Source organism: Grammomys surdaster, unplaced genomic scaffold, assembly GCF_004785775.1.
Source record: "Grammomys surdaster isolate TR1022 unplaced genomic scaffold, NIH_TR_1.0 62, whole genome shotgun sequence".
In the NCBI taxonomy this organism is placed as follows: domain Eukaryota; kingdom Metazoa; phylum Chordata; class Mammalia; order Rodentia; family Muridae; genus Grammomys; species Grammomys surdaster.
In genome coordinates this window covers 17722113-17738031 of record NW_021604564.1, presented here as the reverse complement: position 1 = coordinate 17738031, position 15919 = coordinate 17722113, and the positions used below count along the sequence as shown (strand labels likewise).

The 15919-nt window shown below is 40.1% G+C and overlaps 1 non-coding gene across 1 annotated transcript; it reads left to right on the top strand.

The window, feature by feature from the left end:
• The first annotated feature begins 14076 nt into the window (after nt 1-14076).
• On the top strand, nt 14077-14219 carry LOC114619324. The gene has a single exon (XR_003711115.1). It is a non-coding gene; the product is annotated as a small nucleolar RNA SNORA48 (small nucleolar RNA).
• Nucleotides 14220-15919: the final 1700 nt, after the last annotated feature.

The window sequence follows — 15919 nt, the reverse complement described above, 5'->3', positions numbered from 1 at the left end:
ACATTCTTATGGTTATTAATTTTAAAATTTTACATTGATATGTTCATTGCTCTCTTTCTTTCTTTCTTTCTTTCTTTCTTTCTTTCTTTCTTTCTGTCTTTCTTTCTGTCTTTCTCTCTCTCCCTCTCCCCCTCCCCCTCTCCCCTCCCCATCTCCCTCTCCCTCCCTCTCTCTCTCTCTCTCTCTCTCTCTCTCTCTCTCTCTGCGTGTGTGTGTGTGTGTGTATGTGTGTGTGTGTGTATGTGTGTGTGTGTGTGTGTGTGCATGTGTGTGTGACATGTACAGAGGTCAGAAGACAACTGCAGGAGTCAAAGCTTTCCTTTCAACATCTGGGTCACAGTGAATGATCAAACTCAGGTTGTCAGACTTGGTAGCAAGTGTCTTTACCCACTGAACTATTCACCAGTTTCATCGCTTTCAGCTAAACTCTTAATAAATACAGTCCTCAGTACTCTGAAGTTTTTTGTTAATGCTTGTCACCTTATCTTTTCTCACCTTTCCCTTTTCTTATTTTGTTTTGGCAAAAATGAGCTTTGTGCTGTAGCTGGAGCATGCCAAGGCTTTGTGTTTTGTTACCAATTCTTTCTTTTGTGAACTTGTTGTACCATCTTTCCTGTGATTGTAAGAATAGATATCTATTCACCTAATAGAGAACACCACCAGCAGACAAACAATTCTATCCAAACCTAGCTTACTAGCCTGTGAGTTTGTAGGGTTTACTTACAGGAGCATTAGTAAAGAGTTTACTAACAGGAGCCTGGGTGGCTCAATGGCACAAAGCCCATCCCAGCCCTGACACTCCCCGAGTCACCTGCAAACAGCCCCACTGAGGTCTTCTCTCTGTAGCTCTGGGATTTTGCAATATTCCAAGTTCCATATTTTTCATCAACTTTCTACTCTCATGTGCCCTCTTCCTCCCTCTAGGAGAGGGTATTTTAATCAGGAGGAAGTACCTGTATAAGAGGACCCCTCTCCCCCTGGGTCTTTCTGATGTATCTTTCTCGTTTGTCCAACAACTCATGACACTTATCTCATTATATTTTTACATCTTATTGTCTGGTCCCACTCCTAGAGTAAAAGCTACAGAACATAGAACTCAAGTCTCACTAGTTACACAGAGCCCAAGTCAGTGCCTAGTACATACTAAGATCTCAATACACTTTTGTTGATAATCTTTCTTAATCCCTAACTCTGTTTAAAAATAGGCTCTTTAGGACAGTTGTAAAGGCTAAACAACACAAATATTAACAAACAGAACTTGAATGCATAAAGGTAAGGATGGAAAATTAATTTTGACACGTGGGTAAAGCTAACTTAGTAAGATGATACTTTTGTCTTCGATTTTTAATTCAGTTCATCCATTATCTTTAAGACATGGAAGAAGAAAAGGTCTAAAAGACTTCAGCATAGACAATGGATGTGTGCTGCTGTGTGCTGACCAAGCACTCTTCAGCAACACTGATAAACCACCACTTTGAGCCGAGAAAACAAATTTCTGTGAACCAGATCACTTTTGGTTTGATATGATAATAATGAATTCTTTCTCTCATGTGTTCCCCAACACTCAGTCTATGAAAATTTAACGTAATAAAAGTGGAATAGTCACAGAATGGCACACTCAAAGCGATGCCTCTTTGGTGGGATGGATGTGAAGGCAGTTGGCACAGCACAGTGGGCAGATTCTTATGGTGTCAGGGCCATGGGGCTGCTCAGCAAACAGCAGGTGTCTCAGCCCTGTCTCTGTGGTGGCTTCATGCTGCTTAACCTGGAAATCCTCAGCCAGTTTCCAAGGCTCCTTTGATTTCCCCTGAGAATCCCTGTACCAAAAACAGCTCTTCTGGTAAGCTTGAGCTGAGGAACAAATTGAGCTGGGAACACTCCCATGATTCCCATCCCCAGAGAAGCTGCTGCTTTTAATTATAGCACAGATTTAGATTTCCAGCATGTTATTTTGAAGAAAAACAGGGGGGATGGGAGTAAGGAAGAGAAACTACCAAGATATTTTTTGAAAGCAAAGCCTAAGAATGAGCTGATCATGTGTGAGGGCTATGGTGATAAAAGCAAGAGCTGGGCCAACCATGGCATACTAGTGAGGGTTCTCTAGAGTATCAATTTATTATATATATATATATATAATATAGATAGATATAGATATATCTCATATATATATGAAATATTAGAATACAAAAGATATATTAGAATACTTACAGGCTAAGGTCCAACTAATCCATCAATGGCTGGCTAGGAACAGATTATTCAAGAATCTAGACATTACTCAGCCCATGAGTCTAGATATCTCATCCAATCTCAGTATATGCAGTAATCCCAAATAAGTAGGTTCTAATTCCTGAAGTAATTGACTTGTTAGCAAGATGAGGGCAAGAAGGCAAAGAGCAAAAGCTTCCTCCTTCCATGTCATTATGCAGGCTTCCATCTGAAAGCTTGGCCCAGATTAGATCTGATTTAAATATCTAGACTAAAGGCTTCTTTTCCTACCTCAAATATCCAGATTGGAAGTGGATCTTTCAACTTCAAATTAGGCAAAAATTCCTCACAGGTGTGCCCTCCATTTTTAGGTTTTACTTAATTCTGGATGTAGTCAAGTTGACAACCAAGATTAGCCATCACATATGGCAAGAGAACTTAGAATCACAAAATCCTACTTGAGCGCTAATTAGGTCAATCCAGATAAAGGCTATAGGAAGTCTCCTGACGACTCATGTTTCTATAGCTAAGACAAACTTCTTTTAAAAGTCCAGATAATTGCCAATAATAATACAGAGCCAGATAAACAGTCTCTCCAATTCCCCTGAACTGATCAATGGCAAATTAGAGGTTGGGAAAAACAGATGCTGGTAGTGTGAAGTATTCTCAGAAGATATTGATGAACACTACCTTTCTTTTTTTTCAGACTTCATGCTAAAAGTACCAGGCAGTATCGCTAGTGGAGATCTGCTACTTTAAGCATAAATGATGTTACCAGTGTTTCTCTCCTCTTCCAAGGACACTCAGCTTGATACTATACACAGCTTCTTTCATAGTTCAATGTGACTATACTTTATTCAAGAGAATGAGAGGAAAGGTTGTGTTTGTCATTTTATGGTGAACCCACAACCCCCCCCCCCCCGCCCAAGGGGTTCTCTCTTCCAGACAGATACAAGTAAAAAAGGTGACGTTGAAATCAGCCTCTGGAATATAGGATGGAAGAAATCAGGGTGTTTGAATCCTTTGATGGAAAGCCAAGCTTTCAGGGTTGAGTTGCATGAAAAACAAATTCCTTTTGTCCAGTCTCTGGTAAGGGGACTTCTCTCTCATTTATGTTAGCATCATCTTTACAGATTTAACAGGTTCGACTTCCTGCTCAGAAATTAAAGAGACTTGTTTCTCTCAGGCTTTTCATTTAAAAGTGCTGAGAATTTTAAAAACATTTTTTATTGTATATTTTATTTACTTACAATACAGATGTCATCCTCTTTCACGATTTCCCCTCCTTAGAAACCCCTATCTTATATCCCCTCTTTCTTTATGCTTTTATACCATTTTGATTACATGCATGTATTAAGGTCACTTCTAGTTTGAGAGTCTAGCAATACAATAGATGCAAATAGTCAAGGAACAAGCAAGACAATAAACACAAATAGTCAAAGAACAAGCAAAGCATTAAACTTAATTACATAAGCACTCCCTTGATCACTGTTTCTAAAGGCTTATCAGGATGACCAAAGTATCTGAGCCTACTTCCCTGGCCTAGCCCAAGGTCATTTTCATGTCTGAAGCCTACTTCCTTGTTGTAGCCTAAAATTTAGATTCCTTTCTGAAATTACTTCTTTGTTCTGGCCTAATATTTAGATTCTTTCCTGAGATTACTTCTTTGTTGTAGCCTACGATTTAGACTCCTACCTGAAATTACTTCCTTGTTCTAGTCTAATGTCAGATTCCTGCCTGAAGCCTAATTCCTTGTCCTTGGCCAATGTCATATTCCTGCCAAGCAGCCCATTTCCTTGTCCTTGGCCCATATCAGATTCTTGCCAAGCAGCTCCAAATGCTCTCCACCTCTCTCCCTTTTTAATTTCATTAACAAGACTGAGCCTGTCTTAGGTCATTCTGACAAGAAAGCCTTCCTTACCTGTCGTGGAAGATGTATTATCAAAAGCAATGCACTTATGTCTTAGGTTGGTAAGGCTCTGTGCAGAATCTTACCCGTCCTTGACTTGCCCACCTGTTAAATTAATAACGCTATTTGGGGGTCCATTTTCAGTTTCAAGTCATATACTTTGGCTGCCAGCCTGTTCATATAGTTAGAGACAAGCTTTAACATGATGGACAGGAATAAAAGTATTCCCAGAACAAGAAGGGCTAGCCTGATCAAGCTATATATGTCATTCCTGAGGTTTGACCAAAATGGAAAGAGTGACCGAAGGCCATGGATAATTTTATTGGCATTATCAGCAGCATCAAAGCTCAACAGAGCAGCATTCTTTAAATTCATAATCTCACTATGCAAAGCTAACACACTCAGAGAGGTGTTAGGATTATGCCAAATATCCTACAGGTGTCTTTAAACTTTTTTCTAACTGTAATGAAAGTCATTGTAAATTTCAAAAGTAACACTACTCCAGTGATATTTGTCATGACACTTGGGATGGCTCCTAGCTCTTGAACCCTGAACCTCCTTCAGATAATTTGAATACGTCATAGAGCATCATCCATTGTTCTAGACACCTATATAAATATGTTATGTTTTTGCTAGATGGTTAACAAAAATAGTTGTCTTAACTCTTTGTGTCAACACTATTGCAGAAGCAGTGGTGCTAGCAATTAATGCAATTAAAGGTGTTACACCAGCAATAATCAAGCCCACTACCCTCTTGCTTCTGCTTAAAGCCTAACTCACTTCTTCCAGCACTTTCAAGCTTTTTTCAGAGAATCAAGGTTTTCAAATACTCAGGGCAGTGAGATAAAAGCTGGTTGATAGGCCCCTATAACAGACATGCCAGGCTTCAACGTACTAACACAATTGGAAATTATACAGTCAATGCAACTTACAATAAATACTGTAGAAAAGACAAAACAAATTTTAGCTTGACAATTATAAGAGCCTTAAAACATGCACTAACCCTTGTTTGAAATCCAGATCCTGTCCCAACATTATCTCTTGCTATCATAATATCATAGTAAACTACAGCTAGCTTCCAAATATGTCTCTGACTTTGTTCATATCCAGTTTTCAAAAAGTAGACTGTTATTTCAAATATTAGATTGATTTGTAGACCAGTACATGATTGAGTCCTAATAGCTTGCCACCTTTAAGAAGAATACAAGAGACATTATAATTTTTCTTTTTCATTCTCTATCCCACAAGGTCTAAAAAATTGAAGCAAGGCAGCTTGTCCCATCTGGGATATAGTCAAGCAATGTCCAATACAGCTCCACAGTCACCCTTGTCAGGGCACTCAAAAGCTCACAGGTCGGCATCATTCTTTGTCACAGCAACAGTATATCTCACCAATCCTTTCAAAGTTCCATGGGCGTCTTCTACAATACCTTGTCCTTGAGGATTATATAAAATAACCATAATAAATTGTTGGCAAAAAGGCTTGACTGGTCGACTACAATTGCCAGATCCATTATCTATTTTTATTTTATAGGATATTTTATTTATTTACCTTTCAATGTTATCCCCTCACCCATCCCCCCCAACCCCTTATCCCATTCCCCCTCCTCCTACTTATATGAAGGTGTGCCCGCACCCATCAACCCATTCCCACCTCCCTGCTCTTGAATTCCCCAACACTAGGGAAACCAAATTTTCAGGGACTAAGGCCCTCCTCTTCCACTGATGTTTGGCAAGGCCATCCTCAACGACCTATACAGGTGGAGCTCCCTGAGTCCCTCCCTATGTGTTCCCAGACTGGAGGTTTAGACTCTGTGAGCTCTGGTTGAGTATTTTGATACTCCTTCCAAGAAGGACCAAAGCACTCACACTTTTCTCCTCCTTTTTCTTCTTGAGCTTCATATGGTCTATATGTTGAATCTTAGGTATTGTGAGTTTTTTGCCCTAGTATCCATCCACTTATCCGTGAGTGTGTACCATGTGTGTTCTTTTGTGATTGGATTACCTCACCCAGGATGATATTTTCCAGTTCCATACATTTGCCTAAGAATTTCATAAACTCATTGTTTTTAATAGCTGAGTAATACTCCATTGTGTAAATGTACCATATTTTCTGTAACCATTCCTCTATTGAAGGACATCTGGGTTCTTTCTTGCTTCTGGCTATTATAAATAAGGCTACTATGAACATAGTGGAGCATGTGTCCTGTTGTATGTTGAAACATATTTGGGTATGTTCCCAGGAGCGGTATAGCTGGGTACTCAGGTAATACTATGTTCAATTTTCTGAGAAACCACCAGACTGCTTTACATAGTGGTTGTACCAGCTTACAATCCAACCAACAATGGAGGAGTGTTCCTCTTTCTCCACATCATCACCAGCATCTGCTGTCACTTGAGTTTTTGACCTTAGCAATTCTGACAGGTGTGAAGTGGAATCTCAGGATTGTTTTGATTTGCATTTCCCTGATGACTAATGATGTTGAACACTTCTTTAGGTTCTTCTTGGCCATTCGAGTTTCCTCAGTTGAGAATTCTTTGTTTACCTCTATACCCCATTTTTAATAGGGGTATTTGATTGTCTCGAATATAATTTCCTCAGTTCTTTGTATACCTTAGATATTAGACCTCTATCAGATGTAGGATTGGTAAAGATCTTTTCCCAATCTGTTGGTTGCCACTTTGTCCTATTGACTTGTCCTTTGCTTTACAGAAGCTTTGCAGCTTTATGAGGTCCTATTTGTCAATTCTTGATCTTAGAACTTAAACCATTTATTTTCTATTCAGGAATTTTATCCCTGTGCCCATGTGTTCTAGACATTTCCCCATTTTCTTTTCTACAAGTTTCAGTGTAGCTGGTTTTATGTGGAGGTCCTTGATCCACTTGGATTTGAGCTTTGTACAAGAAAATAAGTATGTATCAATTTGTATTCTTCTACATGCTGACCTCCCGTTCAACCAGCACCATTTGTTGAAAATGCTGTCTTTTTTCTACTGGATGGTTTTAGCTCCTTTGTCTAAGATCAAATGACCAAAGGTATGGGGGTTCATTTCTGTGTCTTCTATTCTATTCCATTGATCTTCCTGCCTGTCTCTGTACCAATACCATGCAGTTTTTTTTATCACTATTGCTTTGTAGTAAAGCTTGAAGTCAGGGATGGTGATTCTCCTAGAAATACTATTATTGTTGAGAATAGTTTTCGCTATCCTGGGTTTTTTGTTATTCCAAATGAATTTGAGAATTGCTCTTTCTATCTCTGTAAAGAATTGAGTAGGAATTTTGATGGGCATTGCATTAAATCTGTAGATTGCTCTTGGCAAGACAGACATTTTTACTATATTAATCCTTCCAATCCATGAGCGTAGGAGATCTTTCCATCTTCTGAGATCTCCTTTGATTTCTTTTTTTAGGGACTCAAAGTTCTTGTCATACATATCCTTTACTTGCTTGGTCTTTACTTACCAAAGTATTTTATATTATTTGTGACTATTGTGAAGGGTGTCATTTCCCTAATTTCTTTCTCAGCCTGTTTATCTTTTGAGTAGAGAAAGGCTACTGATTTGTTTGAGTTAATTTTATATCCAGCCACTTTGCTTAAGTTGTTTATCAGGATTAGGAGCTCTCTGGTGGAAGTTTTGGTGGTCACTTAAGTACACTATCATATCATCTGCAAATAGTGAAAATTTGATGTCTTCTTTTCCAATTTGTATCCCTTTGACCTCCTTTTGTTGTCTAATTGCTCTGGCTAGGACTTCCAGTACTATATTGAATAGGTAGGGAGAGAGTGGGCAGCCTTATCTAGTCCCTGATTTTAGTGGGATTGCTTCAAGTTTCTCTCCATTTAGTTTGATGTTGGCTACTGGTTTGCTGTACATTGCTTTTACTATGGTTAGGTATGGGCCTTGGATTCCTGATCTTTCCAAGACTTTTATCATGAAGGAGTGTTGAATTTTGTCAAATGCTTTCTCAGCATCTAGTGATACGATCGTGTCGTTTTTTTCTTTGAGTTTATTTATATAGTGGATTACATTGATGGATTTCCATATATGGGACCATCCTTGCATTCCTGGGATAAAGCCTAATTGATCATGATGGATAATTGTTCTGATGTTTTCTTGGATTTGGGTTTCGAAAATTTTATGGAGAATTTTTTGATTGATATTCATAATGGAGATTGGTCTGCAGTTCTCTTTCTTTGTTGGGTCTTTGTGTGGTTTAGGTATGAGCGTAATTGTGGCTCCATAGAATGAATTGGGTAGTGTTCCTTCTGTTTCTACTTTGTAGAACAGTTTATAGAGAATTGGTATTAAGTGTTCTTTGAAAGTCTGAGAGAACTCTGCACTAAAACTGTCTGGTCCCGGACATTTTATGGTGAGGAGACTTTTAATGACTGCTTCTATTTCTTTCAGAGTTATGGGACTATTTAGATGGTTTATCTGGTCCTGATTTAACTTTGGTAACTGATATTTGTCTTAAAAATTCTCCATTTCATCCAAATTTTCCAATTTGTTGAGTATAGGTTTTTGTAGTAGGATCTGATGATTTTTTTGAATTTCCTTAATTTCTGTTGTTATGTCACCCTTTTCAGTACTGATTTTATTAATTTAGATACTGTCTCTCTGCCTTCTGATTAGTCTGGCTAAGGGTTTATCTATCTTGTTGATTTTGTCAAAGAACCAGCTCCTGATTTTATTGATTCCTTGTATAGTTCTTTTTGTGTCTACTGGGTTGATTTCAGCCCCGAGTTTGATTATTTCCTGCTGTCTACTCCTCTTTGATGTGTTTGCTTCTTTTTGTTCTAGAGCTTCCAGTTGTGTTGTCAAGCTGCTAGTGTATGCTCTCTCTCCAGTTTTTGTTTTGTTTTGTTTGTTTGTTTGTTTGTTTGTTTTTGTAAGCACTTAGAGATATGAGTTTTTGTCTTAACACTGCTTTCATTGTGTCCCATAAGTTTTGGTTTGATGTGTCTTCATTTTCATTAAATTCTAAAAAGTTTTTAATTTCTTTCTTTATTTCTTCCCTGACTACATTGTCATTGAGTTGAGTGTTGTTCAGTTTCCATTTGAATGTGGGCTTTCCATTGATTTTATCATTATTGAAGACCAGCCTTGGTCCATGGTGATCTGATAGGATGCATAAGATTATTTCTATTTTCTTGTATCCGTTGAGGCCCCTTTTGTGACCGATTGTATGGTCTATTTTGGAGAAGGTACCATGAGATGCTGAGAGAAAGGTATATTCTTTTTTTTTTTAAGATGAAATGTTTTATAGATATCTGTTAAATCCATTTGGTTCATAATTTCTGTTAATTTCACTGTATCTCTTTGTTAAGTTTCTGTTTCCATGATCTGTCCATTGCTGACAGTGGGGTGTTGAAGTCTCTCACTATTATTTTATGAGGTACAATGTGTGCTTTGAGCTTTAGTAAGGTTTCTTTTACAAAAGTGGGTGCTCTTGCATTTGGAGCATAGATGTCCAGAATTGAGAGTTCATGCTGGTTGACTTTTCTTTTGACGAATATGAAATGTCCTTCCTTATCCTTTATGATAGCTTTAAGTTGAAGGTCTGTTTTATTCGATATTAGAATGGCTACTCCTGCTTGTTTCTTAGGACCATTTGCTTGAAAATTTGTTTTCCAACCTCTTACTTTAAGGTAGTATCTGTCTTTGTCACTGAGGTACATTTCTTCTTTGCAGCAAAATGCTGGGTCCTGTTTACATATTCAGTCTGTTAGCCTATGTCTTTCTATTAGGGGATTGAGTCCATTGATGTTAAGAGATATTATTAAGAAGAGGAAATTGTTGCTTCCTGTTATTTTTGTTATTAGTGGTGGCATTGTTTGTGTGGCTATCTTCTTTTGAATTTGTTGAAAGAAGATTACTTTCCTGGTCTTTCTAGGGTATAATTCCCCTCCTTGTAGTTGGAGCTTTGTGGTGCTGAATCTGTGGAAAGATATTGTGTAAATTTGGTTTTGTCCTGGAATATCTTGGTTTCTACATCTATGGTAATTGAGAGTTTTGCTGGGTATAGTAGCCTGGGCTGGCATTTGTGTTCTCTTAAGGGCTATATGACATCTGTTCAGGATCTTCTGGCTTTTTTAGTATCTGGTGAGAAGTCTGGTGTAATTCTGATAGGTCTGCCTACATATGTTACTTGACCTTATTCCCTTACTGCTTTTAATATTCTTTCTTTGTTTTGTGCATTTGGTGTTTTTATTATTATATGATCGGAGGTATTTCTTTTCTTGTCCAGTCTATTTTTAGTGTTCTGTCGGCTTCTTGTATGTTTATGGACATCTCATTCTTTATGTTAGGAATGTTTTCTTCTATTTTGTTGAAGATATTTATTGGCCCTTTAAGTTGGGAATCTTCACTCTCTTCTATACCTATTATTTGGTCTTCTCATTGTGTCCTGGATTTCCTGGATGTTTTGGGTTAAGAACTTTTTGTATTTTGCCTTTTCTTTGACAGTTGTGTCAATATTTTCTATGGTATGTTCTGCACCTGAGAATCTCTCTTCTATCTCTTGTATTCTGTTGGTGATGCTTGGGTCTATGGCTCCTGATTTCTTTCCTAGGTTTTCTATCTCCAGGGTAGTCCCCCTTTGTGATTTCTTTATTGTTTCTACTTCCATTTTTATGCCCTGGATGGTTTTGCTCAATTCTCTTACCTGTTTGGTTGTGTTCTCTTGTAATTCTTTAAGGGATTTTTGTGTTTCCTCTTTAAGGGCTTCTACCTGTTTTCCTGTATTGTCAAATATCTTTGAGAGCGTTATTTATCCTTGTAGTCCTCTATCATCATCATTAGAGGTGATTTTAAATCTGAATCTTGCTTTCCTGGTGATGTGGGGAATTTAGGACTTTCTAGTGTGAGCGAACTAGGTTCTATGATTCCAAGTACCCTGGTTGCTGATGCTTATGTTTTTGAGCTTGCCTTTTGCTACCTGGATCTCCTTAGTGCTACCTTTGCTGTCTCTGACTGGAACCTGTCTTTCCTATTGGCTGTGTCAGAACTGTTTGGAGTGGATTTTGCTGCTGAGATTAGAGCTGAGGCCCAAGATCTGCTCTGGGTCCCAGTGACTCTCAGTTACCCCCTGTTTGGGGCAGGCGTTGCTGTCTCCTTATCTAAGATACTGCAAGGGTTAGAGGTCCTGGGAGCCCTACCTCTTGTGGGATTGGGTACAGAGCTGAAGCCTAGGTTCTGCTCAGTGCTTGTGTGTAACTGGAAGGAACCAGTTCCCTGGGCCAGGAGTAAATTCCTGGGTCCCAGTGGGTCTCAGTTACTTCCTGTTTGGGGCAGGTGTTGCCGTCTGTTTTAAAAGCATTTTAAATCTCATTTTATACACTTTAAGTCTGTATGCAACTTTCTAACTATAATTCCCAGTTGGGAGAATTCTGTTTCCATTGGGAATTACATAACTGTACAAAGCACTAAGAGCTGTCTGATGGGAACTTGTTTGTTTTTTTGTGCACTGATAACTTTTTAGGTTAGTTAGCAATGAAATGTAAAACTGTGGGCATATATTATAAAGGAAATAAAGATAAGATAATTCATTATGCTAATTTCAAGGTTCCAATCATCATCACCAAATGGTCTGCCAGATTAAAACACCTTTCTAAAACACAGCTTCCATGCAGTCCAGACACATTATCAGCCCTTTGCATGGTGAAAATGTTCATTGGAACCTTCTCAGGGCCATGTGAAATCACAGATTTTTTTCTACAGCTGCAGTCATTTCTCAATACCAGACTCCTTTATTCCCAAATCCTATAAATTTCATTTCAATGTGTGTGCCTCGTTCCAGACCAAGATTTTCTTATAAGGAGTTAATCAATCATAGTTCTAAAACTGTACCAAGCAGACAAGAAAACAAACTGTTCTTGGGTTTACAAATTGAAGGTTATGGAAATAAATCCTAAGGTGTTGACTCATGCATGCAGCTCTGTGACTCTATCAGCACTCAATTTGTGTATGTAAATAATCATGAACCCCTGGAGGTTTACAAGTAATGTGAATGAGAATTCTTGTAAGGAAAGGCAGAGATAGTCCTCTCAGCAAAAGTTAGAAGAAGGAAAAAAACTCCTAATTGTGGTAAACTTCTTTCTTCAGAACAGAGATAACAGACTCAGTTGTGGTCAAGACATATGACAGGCTTGTTGTTAGCTTGTTTTCCTTTTAGATTAGCCTAACTGCCCAATACTCTGAGTGTCTGAATCATTATTAAAAGTAATTGGATATTTCAGAGTACTTAGGATTATGCAAGCAGGAGTCCCAGATGCTTCTCTGGGCGAATCCTCGAATCCCCATTCACTTCTAGTCTCGCCCCAAGCTCCTTCTTCCTTTGCCAGGTTTCCTTCCTTCTCATCCCATTTACCTATGCCTCCATCCTACTACCCACACAGCGAAGGACATTGACTCACAGTATCTCACAATTATGATCTATCTATGTTTGCCTTACAGCCTCACCTTATGCCATTTGCCAAATCAGAGCTCGCCTGGTAAAGGAACACTGGGGTGCAGTTGGATGATTTTAAAACTCAGTTACTAGCAAATAGATAGTCTAAGTTAACTTGTCTTTGGATTTTTAAAATACCTGTATAATAGGTCTATGTCAAAAAATAAGGTATATAAAAGGACTCCCTCCTGGAAGCTTATCTGGAGTTAAGAAACAGTAGGTGGGCATGATCTAAACATGATACTATTCATGTATGGAATACCAGAGAATACATTTTTAAAACTCCTTAATTCAGTGTTGTTGATACAAAAGACAGAGCTGTGAGCTCAAAGAGAATAAATGAGAATTACCCTAATTTCAAATTTGAGTGACCACGATCCAGGAACACAGATTTCGGTAACCTGAAATTTCATATTCCAACATGGAAGCAGTTTCATGAAATTTCTATAGTAACAGAACAAAGAAAGGTATAAGTCAAGACACCTTTGAAGTACATTGGTGTGAACATCAGAGAGGTAGTCACACAAACATGAGAAGTACCACTGAAGGAATCAGATTAGTTATCCAATGACATTCTTAATTTTGGGGTTTGTCAAAGCTTGTTGCCTGCTAAGGTAATGGCTTCCAAAAAGATTTTATAAGTTAGGCACAGGATATTAATTCTGGCAAAGAATAACAAGGGTGGTGGACAAGCGATGGTTATTCGTGGGGCTAGAGCTGTAATTAGGTAATTAGGCTCTGAACCTGCTACACTCTGCCCCTCTTCATGCAACTCAAGTTCTAATCAGCCAGTCAGTCTGACTTCAGACACAGCTATTTTTTTTTTCTTCAGGAATCCTCATTCACCAAGTTTTACTATCCTAGGTTGCTTTCTATTGCTATGATAAATACCATTACCAAAGCAATCTGGGGAGAAAATCATTTATTTCATCTTATAGCACCTAGTCTATCATGAAGAAAAGTCAGGGCAGGAACTCAAGGTAGGAATCTGGAGGCAGTAGCTGAAGAAGAAACCATGGAGGAACCCTCTTACTGGCTTGCCCCCCACAGCTTATTTAATTTCTTATTATATATTCCAAGACCAGCTGCCCAGGAGTGCCACTGCCTGCAGTGGGCAGGACCTTCTCACATCAATCAAAGATATTGTCCACAGACTTGCCTACAGGCCAACCTGATGGAGGCACCTCCTTCAATAAGACTCCCCTTTCCAGATGATTCTCCTTATTTCATTGTGACAGAGAGATAACTAGCCCAACAATGTTTTCCTTTTCTGACTAAGGCCAACCTCTCTGCTCACTCCCTGCCACCACAAAACACACATTAGAATCTTTGAAATTGCTCAAATTCAGTAGGGTTTAGTGCTTTGAAAGCACTAGACACAAAGGAGAACAGATGAAGTCATACAGCAGATCCAAGACTTCCTAAAAGTTATGTCTGCCCCAAGACCCACAATCCCTCTACCTGTTTTTTCTGGTGACCTCAGGTTATCCCCACATAAAAGTATCTCCTAACCTCATGACAATGAGCAAAGAGACATCTTGTTGGTGGTGGTGTTTTTCTATCAGTCAGGGCAGAGTAGACAGCAGTCTTTTGTTCATCCTAGCTTGATGTCTGGCTTGGTGGCCAAAGCTGTTTTATGCCTAGGACTCATAAAAATCAAATCAAATACAAGTAGCACAGCATGAGAGGGAGAAGACAGAGATCTGTGTTCCACCATGTGACGCAGGTGTGGATGAGGAAAGATGCCCATAGTGCCCCTCGACCCACAACACAGGCAGACCATAGACACCTGCCTGATACCACAACATGTTGCATAGACAAAAGGCTGTCACCCAGGGGCCTGTCAACTGAGGCCAGCCTGCAGCGGTAGTGACAATGTGTGAGTCTATGATGGACAGATGAAAAAGAAAAAGAAGTAGAGTAGCATAAGCATTCTGAAGAGAGATGGAACTGGAGACTCAAGAGTGGAGGGGAGGACCCTGTTGTGAGTGGCCAGCCCTGCCAGCTACGGCTATGATGAGGTCTTAGCCCAAGCTGCTGCTGAAGGCCATGACTGGGTCCTTGTCTACAAGGTAGCAGTAGTCAGTGTCAATGTCTGTGGCTCATATTACCACTAGAAAACATGACCATGTGGATACCAAGGGGCTGTGAAGAACTGGCTCTGCCCCTTACTCGCTTTGGCACTCTGAAGAACTAGCTCCAACCCTCAGCCTCTCTACAGCTGGGCACTCAGAAGAGTAGTGTCATGCACCTTGCCCAGGTGTCACAGTAAAGCTGGGCCTGGTGTATGGGAGGGCTGACTCTGTCACTCATCTTCCTTAGGGTGGCACAAGTGCAGAATTGGCATCCTCCCCCAGCCCCTTTCTACATAAGGCAGTTAGGAAAACTGTCCACAGTGTCATGAGCCTGGGAGAGCTAGCCCTGCCCCTCACCAGCTCCAGCATTCAGAAGAGTGGGAACTGCACCTCACCCAGACAGCACAGTAGTGTGGACCCTGTTGGCAGGAGTATGGTTGAGCCACCCCAAGGGTGTGATTGAGAGAAAACTGGTTCTGCCACTTGCCTGTCATCAGGTGGCTTGGGTGGGGTTGGGAGATGCCTTCTGCCCCTTTGGCCTTTGCCATTGCCACTGGAGGCAGTGAGGAGAGCTGATTCAGGGTCATGAGAGCAGGTGAGCTGGCCCTGATTCACCAGCTGCAGCACTCAGGAGAGAGGGCCCTGTACCCTGCCTGGGCAACACAGTGGAGCTGGCTCCCATTGTAAAGGCACAGGTCATCCAGCCCTGAGGTTGTGAAAGTGGGAGAGCTGCACCCTTACAGGCTGTAACACTTGGGAGAGTGGAGCCTGCACAGTGGAACTAGCTTTGGAGGATTGGGTGTAGGTAAGCTGGCCTTGAAGGCACGAGAGCAGGAGAGCTGACCCTGCCTCCTGCTGCTGATGGCACTGGATGTTCTAGCCTGAGCAGGGCTAGACAGCTTACCCTGGTGGCACTGATAAGGGAGAGTCAATGCAGAGACTGGCTCAGCTTCTAACCACGCCCAGATCCAGAACTCTGAATTGGTCCACCCCAAAATCTACATCATCTGTGAATGGTTGGGGCCAGTCCTGCTGATCCAAAGCTTCAGTATCTCCATGACACAGGGCAACAACTAGATGACAGGGAGGAGTCCCAATGAGGACCCAATATTAATGGTGTCACAGAAGCCAGAGATCTCAAACCATTGCAATGAATATTTGCAAGTGAAGATATGTGGACAGAGGGAAACACTGTGGGACACAGTGTGACATCTACAGCTTCCACAACAAGAAAAAGGAATTAGTATCTCCTGTCTGTCAACCTAGTCTTTAATCACC